We start from the raw sequence: 14,899 nt of genomic DNA, 5'->3' as shown, positions 1-14,899 counted from the left end.
AGAGAGAGATGGAAACATCAATGATGAGAGAGAATTTTTGATCAGCTGCCTCCTGCCTGCCCCCTACTCAGGATCAAGACCACAACCTGGGCATGTGCCCTTGACCAGAATCGAACCTGGGACCCTTCAGTTCCAAGGCTGACACTCTATCCACTGAGCCACACCAGTTAGGGCAATGTATAGTTTTTAATATAATTTTGCTATTGTGAAAAAGTCTAGAGTCTATTGATTGAAAGTTATTATTTTGAGAAAAAGAAGGTGAAAGCTTTAGAAAACTCACAAATTATTCAGTAATGTCTTTCAAAGTAGCTTTATCTGTTATTTCTCTTCTAAAACATTTTCTTCCTATTTAAGTCAATATACTTAAAATGCATGCAATCAACACATAATTGTAAATTTCTCCAAAGACTATTTGAGTTCTAAACACTAAAAAATTCCATTTAAATAAAAGGTGAGCCCAGCCGGTGTGGCTCAGTGTTTGAACGTCTACCTATCTTTCCAGTAAGGTTCAGTATCCCTACAGGAAATATGCAATAATTATTTTTGAAGAAAGAAAAATATATTTTTCCTTATAGTTCTCCCTTGAGCTGGAGACCAGCGGAGTACTGCCTCTGTCTAGTTAATTATGCTTCAATAAAATACTAATCTAGTATTTAAAATAGCTGTAAAATAATAATCTAGTCTCTTTCATTAGACTATGAAATCATTATCTAATTAACTTGGCTGCTGACTGATACAATGCCTTGCAAATAGTAAGTACTAAATAAATTTTGAATAATCTTTGCGCAAAATAGGATATGATTATTTTGGAGAATGGAAAAAAATGTTTCCCTTTAGCTATGCCCCAGCTGGAGACCAATTGAGTATGTCTCTTTCCAATTAATTATGCTTCAATAAAATAACTATAAAATAATAATCTAGTCTATTTCATTAGATTATAAAATAATTGTTTAATTAACTTAGATCCTGGGTGATACAATACGTTGCAAATAGTAAGCACTGAATGAATGTTGAATAAATAATTACCCTTTAACTTTAAATAGTGCAGTCTTAGACATTTGAAAAATACTGATTGATGCCTGATATGTGACAAACACAGAGGTGACTATGTATGGTTGCTGCTATCATGGGGCCTACAATCTGATGTTGAAATCATTATAGTTTTAATTTGAATTTTTGTATTACTAGTAAGTTATTTTCCCACATTATTTCTTTTCTGAATTAACTATTCATGGATTTTGCTCATTTTTCTATTGCAATTTTTGTGTACTTTTCTAAATATCCAGTGAGAGCTCTTTTTTATATTATTAGCTGTTGGCCATATTTATTGCTTATAGACTTGTACTATAGTTTAATGCTTGGGTTGATATACCAGCTAGCCATACCTTCCTAGGAAAGTTAATTGAGCTAAATCTCAATTGAGATTAAAATAAAACCTACCTTAAGAGATTGTTGTGATAAATAAATTGGATTATTCATACAAACCTTTAAGTATAAGATCTTAAAGAGTAAGCACTCAGTACATAAATATTAGTTTTACTATTAATGTAATTATAGTACTTCTTGCTCAGATAGATCTTTCTCATACAAAGATCAATTAAAAATTAATCCATTAATCCAGTTTGTTTATAAGTTATACAAACTTTCTCAGTTTATAGCTCCCTTAGTGTCCAAGTAATTTTTTCAGGGTACCTCTAGATCAAAAGAAATACCTATTACTAATGTCTATTAAGTTATTAAATCTGAACAATTTAGGAAGTATTTATGTCCTACTAACAACTTAGCTCTTGGAAAAAAATACACATAGATTAGATACATTTTTTACTTTATTCTTATATACTTGCAGTCACTAATGCATATGCTTACTGAGTACGGAACAACTTCTCAGATCTCAAAATCAGATTGAGCAGTACCACCTTCACCTTCTGACACAAGTTCAATTGTATTTGCTTCTATCACAGCAATTACAGTGATAAAGATGGGATGTCAATGAAACAAATGTACCTTAATCTAATGAGGAAAATATGTACCTGGAGCTAGTAGTTTGTGCCAGGTCTAACAGATGTTGATATTGCTATATTTCCCTTGATTTAAAATATCCTATATTCCATGGTGCTCCTCTGAGTTAACCCTCTGAAGGGCCCTGAGGTGATTTGCTGCAAAAGTTTGAAACCATTGAGTTATATGTTTTTACATTACATACATGTGTGTGTGTGTGTGTGTGTGTGTGTGTGTATATATATATATATATATATATAATTATGTCACATATATATGAATTTATGTCATATATATATATATATATATATATATATATATATATATCAGCATCACTGCTCCTACACTTATTTTAGAATATCTTTTATAAATTCTTACTGATATATACAAATTCAACTTTTTCTTTTTCAAAGGTAAGGGTTATTTCCATCTCTCCTCTCAAAATAGACAAAAGGAGGCAAAGTACCTGGCATGTGAAATTATATAAGCATATGAGAAGAGAGGGACAGGCTTATGAACACATGAGAAAAGGTCACTGACTGGGTGAAATATCTGTGAGAATCCGACGTGGCACCGTAACATTTTCAAAGCAAGTACAATAGATAGATCGAGAAAGCGTTCAAATACAAAAGTCAAAAAATAACTTAGGACTAGGACTAAAATAAATCTTAGAGTGCATGCAAAAGCCTACTGGGGAAAATGAACAGTCTTTTCTTTGTGAAGCAACATTTATCAGTAATCCTCTGTGTTCAGTACCAAATACAGTATCACAGCCCTTTCTTCTGCTCCCAGAGTCCCCTTTCCACACTTTCCTTCGCTGTGGGCAGTGAGGTAGCAGCGGAAGGCCAGGGCAGGGCCTACTCTGCAGGCGAGGGCAGTAGTGCCCTCGGGACAGGTCCTAACTGCAGTCTAAGCAGGAGTCATGTTTTATGCAAAGGAAATGCCTGATGCTGCATTACAGAGCAAGGGTTATGGACTAGGCAACTTTAGTCAAAGGAGCTTAGGTATACAGGCACCATAATGAAAATACCAAGTCCATTGTTCTTTATGAACTTCATTTTTTTTTTATGTAGCAAGAAATGAAAGGAATGGCAGCCCAGGGAATCTTTCCCGTCATGAACTAGCACTGTGGCCTGAGGCTGCTCCCTTGAACTCCGTGGCATTCAGTCTCTGGGTGACTGCAGCCAGTGACACTGTCCTGCAAGGTAATTTTCAGCAATTTCTAAAGGAGAGTAAAACACAATAGGTGGAGAAGGTATAATATAGTACTGTTTTCCTTTGTTTAGGGAATTACAGAAGTCTATTTTTTAATGCAGAATTTTGAAATCCAGGGTATCCCAAAAGTGTTAGTGTAGTTTTATACTTTAATAACTTCAAAAAGTTTAATACAATGCATTTATTTTAAGAACAGCATTTGGAAGTTCAATTTGGTATAATTCTTATATTTTTTTGAATTTTGAATACTATTTTTTTCATTTAAAATTTTTCCTTCAGTTGATATTGGTTGTTTGCACTTAGAGAGACTAAAACCAAAAGTTAATATTAAAAATTTCACTAAGATTGTCAAAACCAGTAAGTGCTTATTAAATGTAAAGAACAGCTCTTTCAAGTGATCTTTGATATGTTTTAATATTCATGCGGCTGAAGTTACTTAAGCTGCACCTGTGTTTAAGACTTGTGGGACAAGGTGTTTAAAACCTAGGCAGGTTTTTTTTTTATATTCTACTAAAGGAGTCAAAACTTTGAAGCCTTTCTTGTAAAACCTCTTAATATATTTATAACATCTTTTGCAGCACCTTAATACAAACTCTCAGTTTTTGTGAATTCGGAAAATGTAGTTTTTGTGAGTGGCTTAAACTAAGCCAGGCCAATGGTGAAAGATTGAAATTCATGCAGGTGGATGTTAGGGGAATGAGCTGGGGCATGAACGTCAGAGGCGGTTCTTGTGAGACATGAAGAGGAAGGAGTGAGGCTGGTTAGCACAGGGTGGCTGGCCCATCTGGCCAGGCAAAATCACTGATAAACAAAAGATAAGAAAGAAATGCAGGGGAACTTGATGGTCCCCATGTCAGAAAAATGTGGTTTTGATGTTTATGTACTTTCCCTCTAATGTGACGTATATTTTTATTTATTTATTTTTAAATGTGTTTTTATTGATTTGAGAGAGAGAAAGAAAGGATAGAGAAAGAGAGAGAAACACATTAATCGGCTGCCTCCTGCATGCCCCTCACTGGGGATCGAGCCCACAACCTGAGCATGTGCCTTGACTAGGAATCAGACTTGCAACCTCTCGGTGCATGGATAATGCTCAACCAACAAAGCCACAATGGCCAAGGCTCATTTTTAATTAAATTTCTCTACACTTATTTTCTCAGAAGAAAGCACAAATTATTTTTTTCTCATAGTGACACTTGAAGTGAATATTTGAAAACAAAATTGGGACATCTGATACCCTGTGGAGATGATACCTCCTTCCATTTATATAGATAATAGATCAGACACACACACACACACACACACACACACACACACATATTCAGACTTCATTATTTTCTAGAAGTTAACTTTTACAGAGTTTAAAGTTTATATAAATATAATTTAAACCATGTCATATATAATTAATCAAAACAATTGTACAGTGTCTGAGACTGAAAGCTGATAGGTTATAAACAATTATATAGTGTTATGAAGAATTTTATAATAAACTAAACAACCAAATGTCAAAAAAAGATTATTTTTCTTCTCTGAAATATTTTACCTAAGCCTTTAATGATACATTTCCTGGAGGCTTATGATTTATTTTTATTTGAAACTTATTTAAATATTTTTCCTTTATAGATAAAACTACATTCTTTAAATCTCAACATGCATATGGGGATTTTAGAGAATGTGCTGGATTCGGAAGATGAGATTACTTTAAATTCTCCTATAGAATCAAAAATATATTATGCACAAGACAGTCAAACTTTTGATAAATGACCATACTAAATACAGTTGGACTGTCACTCCCATGTCCTATTCTCTGTCGCCCATCTGATATTGACATTTCCAGGGCAAATTCTCTGCTCAATATACTCAGGGTTTCATTTATTTTTTTAAGGGAAAAGTGACATATTCCTGACTCTGTTTTGATGGGTAACATTTAAAATCAACAGCCTGAAGATTTCTAGGTATAGCCTTTCACAATGAACACACACATCAATTAGTAAAGTGCTGAAGCAAAGTAAATGATTGAAATGAGATTGTCATTCTCATTTCTTAAATAAGTCGGTCAGAAAATATTTATGAAGGATTTTTTCATGTCTAGAACTCTGCTAGCTACTATGAGGAAAAGAAAGTGCCATAAGTCCAGCCAGTGAGGCTCAGAGGCTCAGTAGGTTGGGAGTCATCTCATGCACGGAGATCACTGGTTAGATTCCCAGCCAGGGCACATGCCTGGTTTGTGGGCTCGATTCCCAGTAGGGGGACGCAGGAGGCGTCTGATGGATGTTTCTCTCTCATTGGTGTTTCGATCTCTCTCTCCCTCTCCTTCCTCTCTCTATAAAGTCAAATTAAAAAAAAAAACTTCTTTTAAATGACGTAACATAAGGCTTCTATTGGTTAGGAACTTAGGATCTTTGCAACAAATTGTTTTCAGCTAGTCAACTCTGATGTGGTTACTATGACTGAAACTATATGAATTTAGATGTTGTCTGATTCCATCCAAAACAAGAAATAACAGCAAAAAAACTTACAAAGTTTAGTTTCTGGGTAGGATTTCATGTAAATCAGATAAAATTAGTGTTGTATCCTTAATTCTTAATGCAGTTCTTAGAAGGAGTGATTACCAAATACTTAGTGTTTCACAACTAAAATACTGGCATTTTTCCTTTTTAATATATATATTTTTAAATTATATGTGATACATATTTACATTAAAAATATAAAAAGTACAGATTACCAAGAGTAAAATTATCTAGAGATTACCATTTTTTAAATTTGACTAATATTTGGTGTGTTATGGAGTTATATACCTGAAACCTATATGATTTTATTGACCAATGTCACCCCAATAAATTCAACTTAAAAAAAATAATTAAAATAACATTTGACTAATACCTATCTACATTAATTTCTTAGGGCTGTCATAATAAAGTAACACAAGTTGGGTGGCTTACACAACAGAAATTTATTTTCTCACAATTTTCAGGCTAGACATCTCAGATGCAGGTGTCAGAGGTTTGATTTATTCGAGGTTTCTCTCCTTGGCATGCACAAAGCCCTCTTCTCTCTATATCTTCACATGGTCTTCCCTCAGTACTGTGTGTGTCTAATCGCCTCTTATAAAAACACCAGTCTAACCATTATGCTGTACACCTGAAACTAATACAAAATAATACATTTTTAAATGTTTTTCTTTATTTTTTATTTTTTTTTAATTATTTTTATTGATTTCAGAGAGGAAAGAGGAGGGAGTGAGAGATAGAAACATTAATGATGAGAGAGAATCATCGCTTGGCCTCCACTGGGGATCGAGCCTGCAACCCGGGCATGTGCCCTGACCAGGAATTGATCTTTGACTTCCGGTTTGTAGGTTGAACCTCAACCACTGAACTAAACCAGCCAGGCTTCAATTTTTCCCATCACCATTTATACCCTCTATACCTTCATCCACCTCCACCCAATCCCTACACCCTGTAATCATCACACTATATTAAATATAAATTGTAATTGAAAAATAATTTTTTAATCACAAAATGGAAAAAAACAACAACCACACCACTCATATTGGATTAGAACCCCCTCATATGACCTCATTTTACCTAAATTCTCCCTTTAAAGGGCTTATCTCCAAATATGGTTGCATTCTGAGACATAAAGGGTTAACACTTCAACATATATATTTGGGAGGACACAATTTAGTTCATAAAATAATCTATATAAGTTGATAGATAGATAGAAGTGAAAATACACATCAATATCCTCCTCTCACTTAATATATGATTTTTATGTAAATATAAATAATCTATTAAATATTTTCTTAATGGCTAAACATTATACAATTGTTGTGTTTAACATAATGTACCTAACTAGTTTCCCACTATTAATTATTTGAGTTATTTCTAGTATTTTTTCTATCTAAATACTGCTTATCAACATTATTACATATATACATGACACAATTTCCTATTAACTTTCTTCTGATAAATGTCTAGTAGTGGATTCTCTCGGTCAAAGAGTGTGATCACTTTTTTCTCTTAGGGATTGTTGTACTTACTACAAACTTTGCATCAAATTTCACTTCAACAAGTATGAAATAAACCATGCCTGTTTATCACTACCGTGTAAGCTTGTTGTGTCTGTCATTCCTTTATTTTCTGATAAACAATTGACAACACATTGTATTTACATTTGTATTCATTAGAATTAATTTGACCCTGGAGAGTATGTACATTTTGTGTAAGTGTGTGCTTTATACTCATCTATCCTTTCCTCTTATGGATGCAGGCCTCATAGGACATCCCTCCCAACCCCTGCCATCACTGAATACAATTAAAACTCATTATTTTCTTCAATGAACCACTGAGCAGAATGTAAGTCACTTCAATTACTACTAGGGAAAGTTCTGTAAAGTTAAATAACCCTAGTCACTTTCCTTGCATCATATGCCCTCTTGGTGACAGCTGTACATTTTGTCTCACTTATGACATTGCACTCTGAGCAGACACAGTGACCTAACAGAAAGCCAACCAGGGCTGTGGTTTAGTGACTGTTGTGTTCCCCCATATTTGCCAAATATTAATAGTAGCTCCTATTTTTAGAGAGTAGCCTTTCTCTGTGGTTCTCTGCATCTAGGCATTTGAAATATTTCAACTATAATACTTTTATGCACCATTGGTTATATACTTTGAGGCAGGGTTTGACATTACATGGTTTCAGGTTAATGTGGTAAATAAAGCAAAGTTTTAAATATTTTATTGTCAGTTCTCTTTTTCTGCCCTGCTCATTTTCCTGCAATCCTCCATTTATATTTTAAATGGATTTTTTTTCCTTGGAGACCTGGAAAAAATGACCTAAAAATTATATCACAGATACTTGGTAAGTCTCTCAGTGGTAGTTTCTCAGAAATAAAATAAAAATAATAGATTTCCTTAGAGATACTGACACTTCAGTGCACGGGCTATTCTTAGTTTGTTTCTATTCCTTATTGAATTCGTCTAGGTGTTCTGTATGATCGATTTAAGTGTCCCAGACTGCTGACACCATATGCCTTATGAAAGTCTTTTTTTCAAACTATTTTTCATAGATTCCGAATGTGATGAATTATACAGCACACTATACAAAGTACAAGATTGGGGGAAACACGAACGAGAGAGTGAGTGCAAGATGATCCCTTTGCTTTTGAAAAATTAAATTTACTTACCAAACTATCCAATTACCTTTTCAAAATCACCCATGCCCTCATCACCATCATTGTCATGCTCCACATTTATCACAGCTCAGCACTGCAGAATATTTCAAAATGTATGTATGTTTCTGGCCAAGGTCTTTGAAGCAGTAAAATATCCCTTAGAGCAAGGGGAGGGTTTTGAAAAAAACAGGTAAACATTTTCTGGAAGGATAATTTACTCCATCTGTCATTCCCTTATTCTTTATTTTTGCTTCTCTCTATCTCATTCTACTGCAGAACACATATCAATTCAAATTTCACTTTCTTACCTTCAAGTCCACATCGAGTATCAATTGATAGATGTGGGATGTAGAGTGGTCCTCTGACCATAATGGCAACATAGGTTCTTATTTCTGCTGAAGATGAAGCAAGCATTCTTCAAACACTTGTTAAATGTGTCTTTCTTTCAACAGAGATAATTTGTTTCAGTTACATAAGATGAACAACTATTTACTTCAAAGAAGTTATTATATTTGCTTAATTGTATCTGAGTGCTAAACACTATCCTATATAATAAAAGGGTAAAATGCAAATTGACCCTAACAGCAGAACGACTGGGAATGACTGGTCACTATGACACACACTGACCACCAGGGGGCAGATGCTCAATGCAGGAGCTGCCCCCTGGTGGTCAGTGCGCTCCCAGAGGGGGAGCTCTGCTCAGCCACAAGCCAGGCTGACGGCTGCCAGCACAGTGGTGGTGGAGGGAACCTCTCCCACCTCCTCAGCAGCACTAAGGATGTCCGACTGCAGCTTAGGTCTGCTCCCCGCTGGCAAGTGGACATCCCCTGAGGGCTCCCAGGCTGTCAGAGGGGTGTCTGACTGCACCCCCGGGAGCAGGCCTAAGCCAGCAGGTGGACATCCCCCGAGGGGTCCCAGACTGCAAGAGGGCACAGGCCGGGCTGAGGGACCCCCCCCGAGTGCACAAATTTTGTGCACCAGGCCTCTAGTAAAGGATAAAGTTTTCCTGAATTGGAATATTTTCTCCAATGAGGATAGCTCATGGAAGTAGGGTCAGAAGAAATTTACAACCAGTTGAAAATGATACTTGTCCTCCCAAACATCCAAAATTCCATATCCATTTAATCAAATTTGATCTTTAATCATGTGGGCTCCATAAGTAAAAGAAACACACAGTTAATTGCTCAACCCAAAGTGGATCCTGATAAGCAAAATGACAACAATATCACACACAAAAAATAAACAAAACTATTCTCTCTGGACTTTTGGATAGAGTCATTCTATCGCTACAGTGTTCGGGTTTTAATTAAAACACAGATCTAGCAAATCATCCTTAGTAAGAGTGGTACTGTTTCATTAGAATAAACTTCCAAGTAGTAAGTAAATAAGTAAAAATTAAAATAAGACAAAAACAATTATTTTGACTTTAATTTTTAGCTAAACAAACCAACAGGGGAAGCGACTCATGGCTAGAACTTGATAGTATAAATTCATCACCCCCTAAAACTGCTTCCTTTTGGATTAAGAAGCTCTATCTCTGACTCCAAATGAATTGACAGCAAGATACCAAGTTTAAAATTCTCAAACTGTCAAGGGCTGTTTTACTAATTATCCAGATTCCAAGGCAATCATACAACCGTAATCATTCACCTCACGCCTGGAAACATAAGTCTTATTCTTTTGATGAATATTTATAAGACAGTGTAAAGCAGTCTACTTTCTTTTCCCTTCAGGCAAGACAATTTGGAGTTCATCAATATGTATTACCAAGGACTTTTATAAAAGGCACTTCAAAGAAAATTCATCAGGCATTCCTTTTGTCTTGATTTCTGTTAGACTGATACTTCCTTTTGACAAGTATCAATAAATTATCCTCTGATGGCTGGAAACTTGATGTCTTATTCAGAAACTTCCTCACACAGCAAAATCTGGGCTTTGAGTTTCAAGTGAAATTATTAAGATCCTGCATCTAATTTAAGGACAGACGGAAGATATGCAAATTAAAAATAATAAAACAAGCATATATATAGTCACCCTACAGCACACAGAATGGAGATGTGCCATAGTTGAACATTTTCTGCTGTATACAATTTGCAGTTTTTCTATTTGCCATGCAAACATATTTAGAATTCCCTCACAGGTTTAAAAAAGAAATTGCAAGCCTCGGTTTATGGGTAAGTGGAAGAACCATACCAGATAAAATCAAATCAGTGTAGATATGGAGAGTGGAGAATGACAAGCTGTCTCTCTCCATAAGGCGGATTAGTTTTCTCTTTTGAATTTTACTGGTTACACTCACACTTCTGGTAAGAGAAGGGTAAATAAATGCAATTGTCTAAAGTAAGAATGAAAAATATTATGGTTCTATTTAAAGAGCTTTGTAAAAGGATATAAAAATAGTTTTACTCGCATTCTTTCTAAAAACTTAGTTTTGTTTTATTATTGTGGCAAAAAGTATTGGAAATACAGAAACACAATTAATATCTATTTCTATAAATAAACACATAAAATAGCATGTTGACTAAAGAGTCTATCTTATTTTATGGCTATGTTCACTCTTTACAAAGTTATTGTGCTAATTATAAAAATATTTCCACATTCTAAGAAATTATTTTATTGTTATCTAGTACAATATAAAATAAAGTACCATATCTATTTTAAGCTCATTTTTAAAAGGGTGGCACATGTACTTAGATATATACTTTGCAAACCAATTATAATATTACTCCAACAGCCATTGTATACAAGTTCATATGCACTACCAAAACATATATCTTCTTTGTAAAAATATAATTCACAATGAATAGGTAATTTTGACTATAGAGATTATTTTATAAAAATAAAGGGAAGAAAGAAGAAAATTATTACAAGCCGAATACTATGGCTTAGAGCGTGCTATATTCTCTGAGTCCCTAAGAGCTGTGACATGATGCTCAAATGTCATTGAATAAAATAGTATTTTTGAAAATAGTTTACTTTTAATATTATTTATTAAGATTATTTGTTAAGAATGATAATGATGTAAGTCTGAGCTGTTTTACTAATTATCCAGATTCCAAGGCAATTTTCTAATTTTGCAACCCAAATATGCAATGAAAAATGTTGCTATGTCCCCAACATAATAGCTATTAATTTTAACATGTAAAAGAATTAGTGAGAGGGTACAAGATCGACTATTTCTGATCATATTCCTTATATCCCCCTACACATTCATTTCAAATAAAATCTACCCCAGGCTCTATTTTAGTGATTGCTTGTTATACAACAAATCACTGGAACATGTAATTACTTAAAACAATAAACATTTATTTCTCATTATTTTTTATGTGTTAGCTGGATGGTTCTGGTTTAGGATCTCTCATAAAGTTGCCATGAAGGCATCGCCCAGGATTGCAGTCATTTGAAGGCTTGACCAAGGCTGGACAATCTGCTCCCAAAGTCACTCACATGGGTGTTGCCAGGTGCCCTGGATTCCTCATAGGCTGTTGCCCAGAGACCTGTTTTCCACCTCAGGGTCCTTTCTTTCCACAGGGCTGCTTGAGTGTCCTCGTAACGAGCAGCTGGCTTTTCCCAGGGAGTGAACCAAGAGAGAGACCTCTTCTTGGAAGTCATAGAAGAGGTCACTTTCACTATATTCTACTCATTAGAATAGAGGCAAATTGCTAAACCCAATCCACTCTTAAGGGGAGAGGAATTAGGCTTCACATTTAAAAAGAATTAATATTGCCCTAGCCGGTTTGGCTCAGTGAATAGAGCATCTGCCTGTGGATGGAAGAGTCTGGAGTTTGATTCCAGTCAAGGGCAGCTGCTTGGGTTGCGGGCTCAATCCCCAGTAGGGGGCGTGCAGGAGACAGCTGATCAATGATTCTCTCTCATCATTGTTGTTTCTATCTCTCCCTCTCCCTTCTTCTCTGAAACCAATAAAAAAATATATATTTTTTTAAATAAAAGGAATTAATATCAAAGATTTGTGGACATAGTTTAAAAGCTCCACAAATGTGCTCTTAGTATGGGGCTTTCACAATTGCAGGTCATGACAGTGTCCAAATGTCATGAAAACACTTAACAAATTCAAATCACATCCAATAGGACTAATTGGATTGAGCCCCTCAAATTAGTCATAACAATATTTGAAAAATGAACAAGAACAATTAAATATTATGTGCATTTGATAGGTGATGTTTCCATTATATGATATTTTATTTTCATTTATTTATTAATGTGTTCATTTAAAAATATATGTGCAAGAATAAACATCACAATGCTCCTGCATTTTTTATCAGTCTGAATAGAAAAATAAATGTGAAATGCCCTTTACCATCCAGGAGGACATAATAAGAACTCATGAAAGTTTTGAGAGAGAAGGTATTGAAGTAAACTGTTTTAAAAGTTTTGGATGCCCTGACTGGTTTGCATTAGTGGATAGAGCGTCGGCCTGTGGACTCAAGGGCCCCAGGTTCGATTCTGGTCAAGGGCATGTACCTTGGTTACAGGCACATCCCCAGTAGGGGTATGCAGGAGGCAGCTGTTTGATGTTTCTCTCTCATCAATGTTTCTAACTCTCTATCCCTCTCCCTTCCTCTCTGTAAAAAATCAATAAAATATATTTTTAAAAAAAGTTTTGGTTAGTGTCATGCATACAAAATACTAAAAGAAGACTAAAGATGAAAGACCAATTAATAGGTAGTGAAATAACTCATATAACAGACAACAAGAACTAAAACCTATGGTGGTAGTTATGAAAAAGATAAAAAGGAAGTGGGCTTAAGAAATATAATGAAAAAAAGACAGCAAAATTATCCCTTACTTAAGAAAGATTTTCACTCTATTTTATTTTTCTGATTGGTGCTTAAGGAGAATTTAGATATTCATTTCACAGTCAGAGCCCCTTCTTTTGTGATAATAAAGGGAAAGCAGGCTTAATGCTAAATCTACACTTGAGCATTCAGTTGGCTCGTGGCTTCTGGGGCAAATGCATAACCATACCAATGCTAATACAAGCAAGGGAGCATAAAAAATAAGAGAAAGTGACAAACTATTATAATTAGAGCATTTATATTCTTTGTCATCTTATGTGGTTAAAATAAAATGTAATTTTTGGATAAACTTTTCTAGAGGGACAGAGGACACCGAACCACCAGCCAGAATTTTTGTTGTTAGTGCTATGGTAGTAGCCATATTGTTATATGATTTCCAACATATAGCAACCTCCCCTTATCCTCAGAGAATACTTCCAAGACCCCCCCCCCCCTCCATGGATGCCTAAAACTGCAGATAATACCAAACACTATGTTTTTTTTTCTTATATATACACTAGAGGCCCGGTGCACAAAAATTTGTGCACTCGGGGCGGGGGGTTTTGGCATATCCTAATAGCCAGCATCACTGCATCTGTGCTTTGGGTCCTTTTCATAAGTGAACATATGGTTTACCTGAACATAAGCACTGAGATAACTCATCAATCAATCTGATAGCCAAGATGGCTACTAAATGACTACATTTGAGTAGTACATACAGTGTGGATATGCTAGGCAAAAGGATGGCTCACATTCCAGGCAGGATAGAGCAGTACGACATGAGATTTCATCACATTACTCAGAGCAGCATGCAATTTAAAACTCATGAATTGTTTATATCTGGAATTTTCTATTTAATATCATCAGACCACAGTTGAACTCAGGTAACAAGTCACAGAAAGCAAAGCACAGATAAGGGGGCACTACTGTATTCTCTGATTCATTTTGGAATGAATTGAATGATAAGATGGAAATCCATGTGTAGTGTAATGTGCAGAAGCATGGCTTTGGGGCTTGACACACAGACTCCTATCTGGACTCAATCACTACCTAGATTTGTGATCTTGGACATGTTCTTAAAATTTCTTTAAGTAAAACGATTTCTTTAAAGACAATAATTGAAATTCACTTGAAAACTAATGAGGATTAAATAAAATAATTTATGTAAATACTAAGGACAGTGCCTGACACTTAGTAAGCTCTAATAAATATTTATGACAAACCTTATCCTATTATTAGATAAAATTATTAGGAGTGATTTGATAATATGGAACTGGCTGAATTGAAACAGGGAAGGGAGCTGTGATGACACTCCCCAAAGCAAGGACATTGGTTGTCCTGGTTAGGTGGCTGTAAAACAGTCTTCTTCTAATTGTCTCTTGGCATTCACATTATTCATTCACTAAAATTGGAGCCATGTTAGCAAAAGACCAGGATATTTGAGGGCATTGGTGTCATGGACCCTTCACAAAATTGCGAAAAGACCCTATCTCATTCTTGACAGAGTGGTCTCGTGGAATCACCTGTATATATAAAGGCCTAAGCAACCATTGCAACTGAACGGATGACCGAACAGGCTGCTTGGGGTGAGTAGGCCTGCAGGGGGGTCAGTGAGGGGAGACCAAATGACCAAGCAGCAGGCTGCGTGGGGCAACCAGGCCCACAAGGGGGAAAGTTGAGGGCGACCAGGCCAGCAGGGGGAGACAGTGAGAGG

This window comes from Myotis lucifugus, unplaced genomic scaffold, assembly GCF_000147115.1.
Source record: "Myotis lucifugus unplaced genomic scaffold, Myoluc2.0 scaffold_96, whole genome shotgun sequence".
Classification (NCBI taxonomy): domain Eukaryota; kingdom Metazoa; phylum Chordata; class Mammalia; order Chiroptera; family Vespertilionidae; genus Myotis; species Myotis lucifugus.
This window is presented reverse-complemented; position numbering follows the sequence as displayed.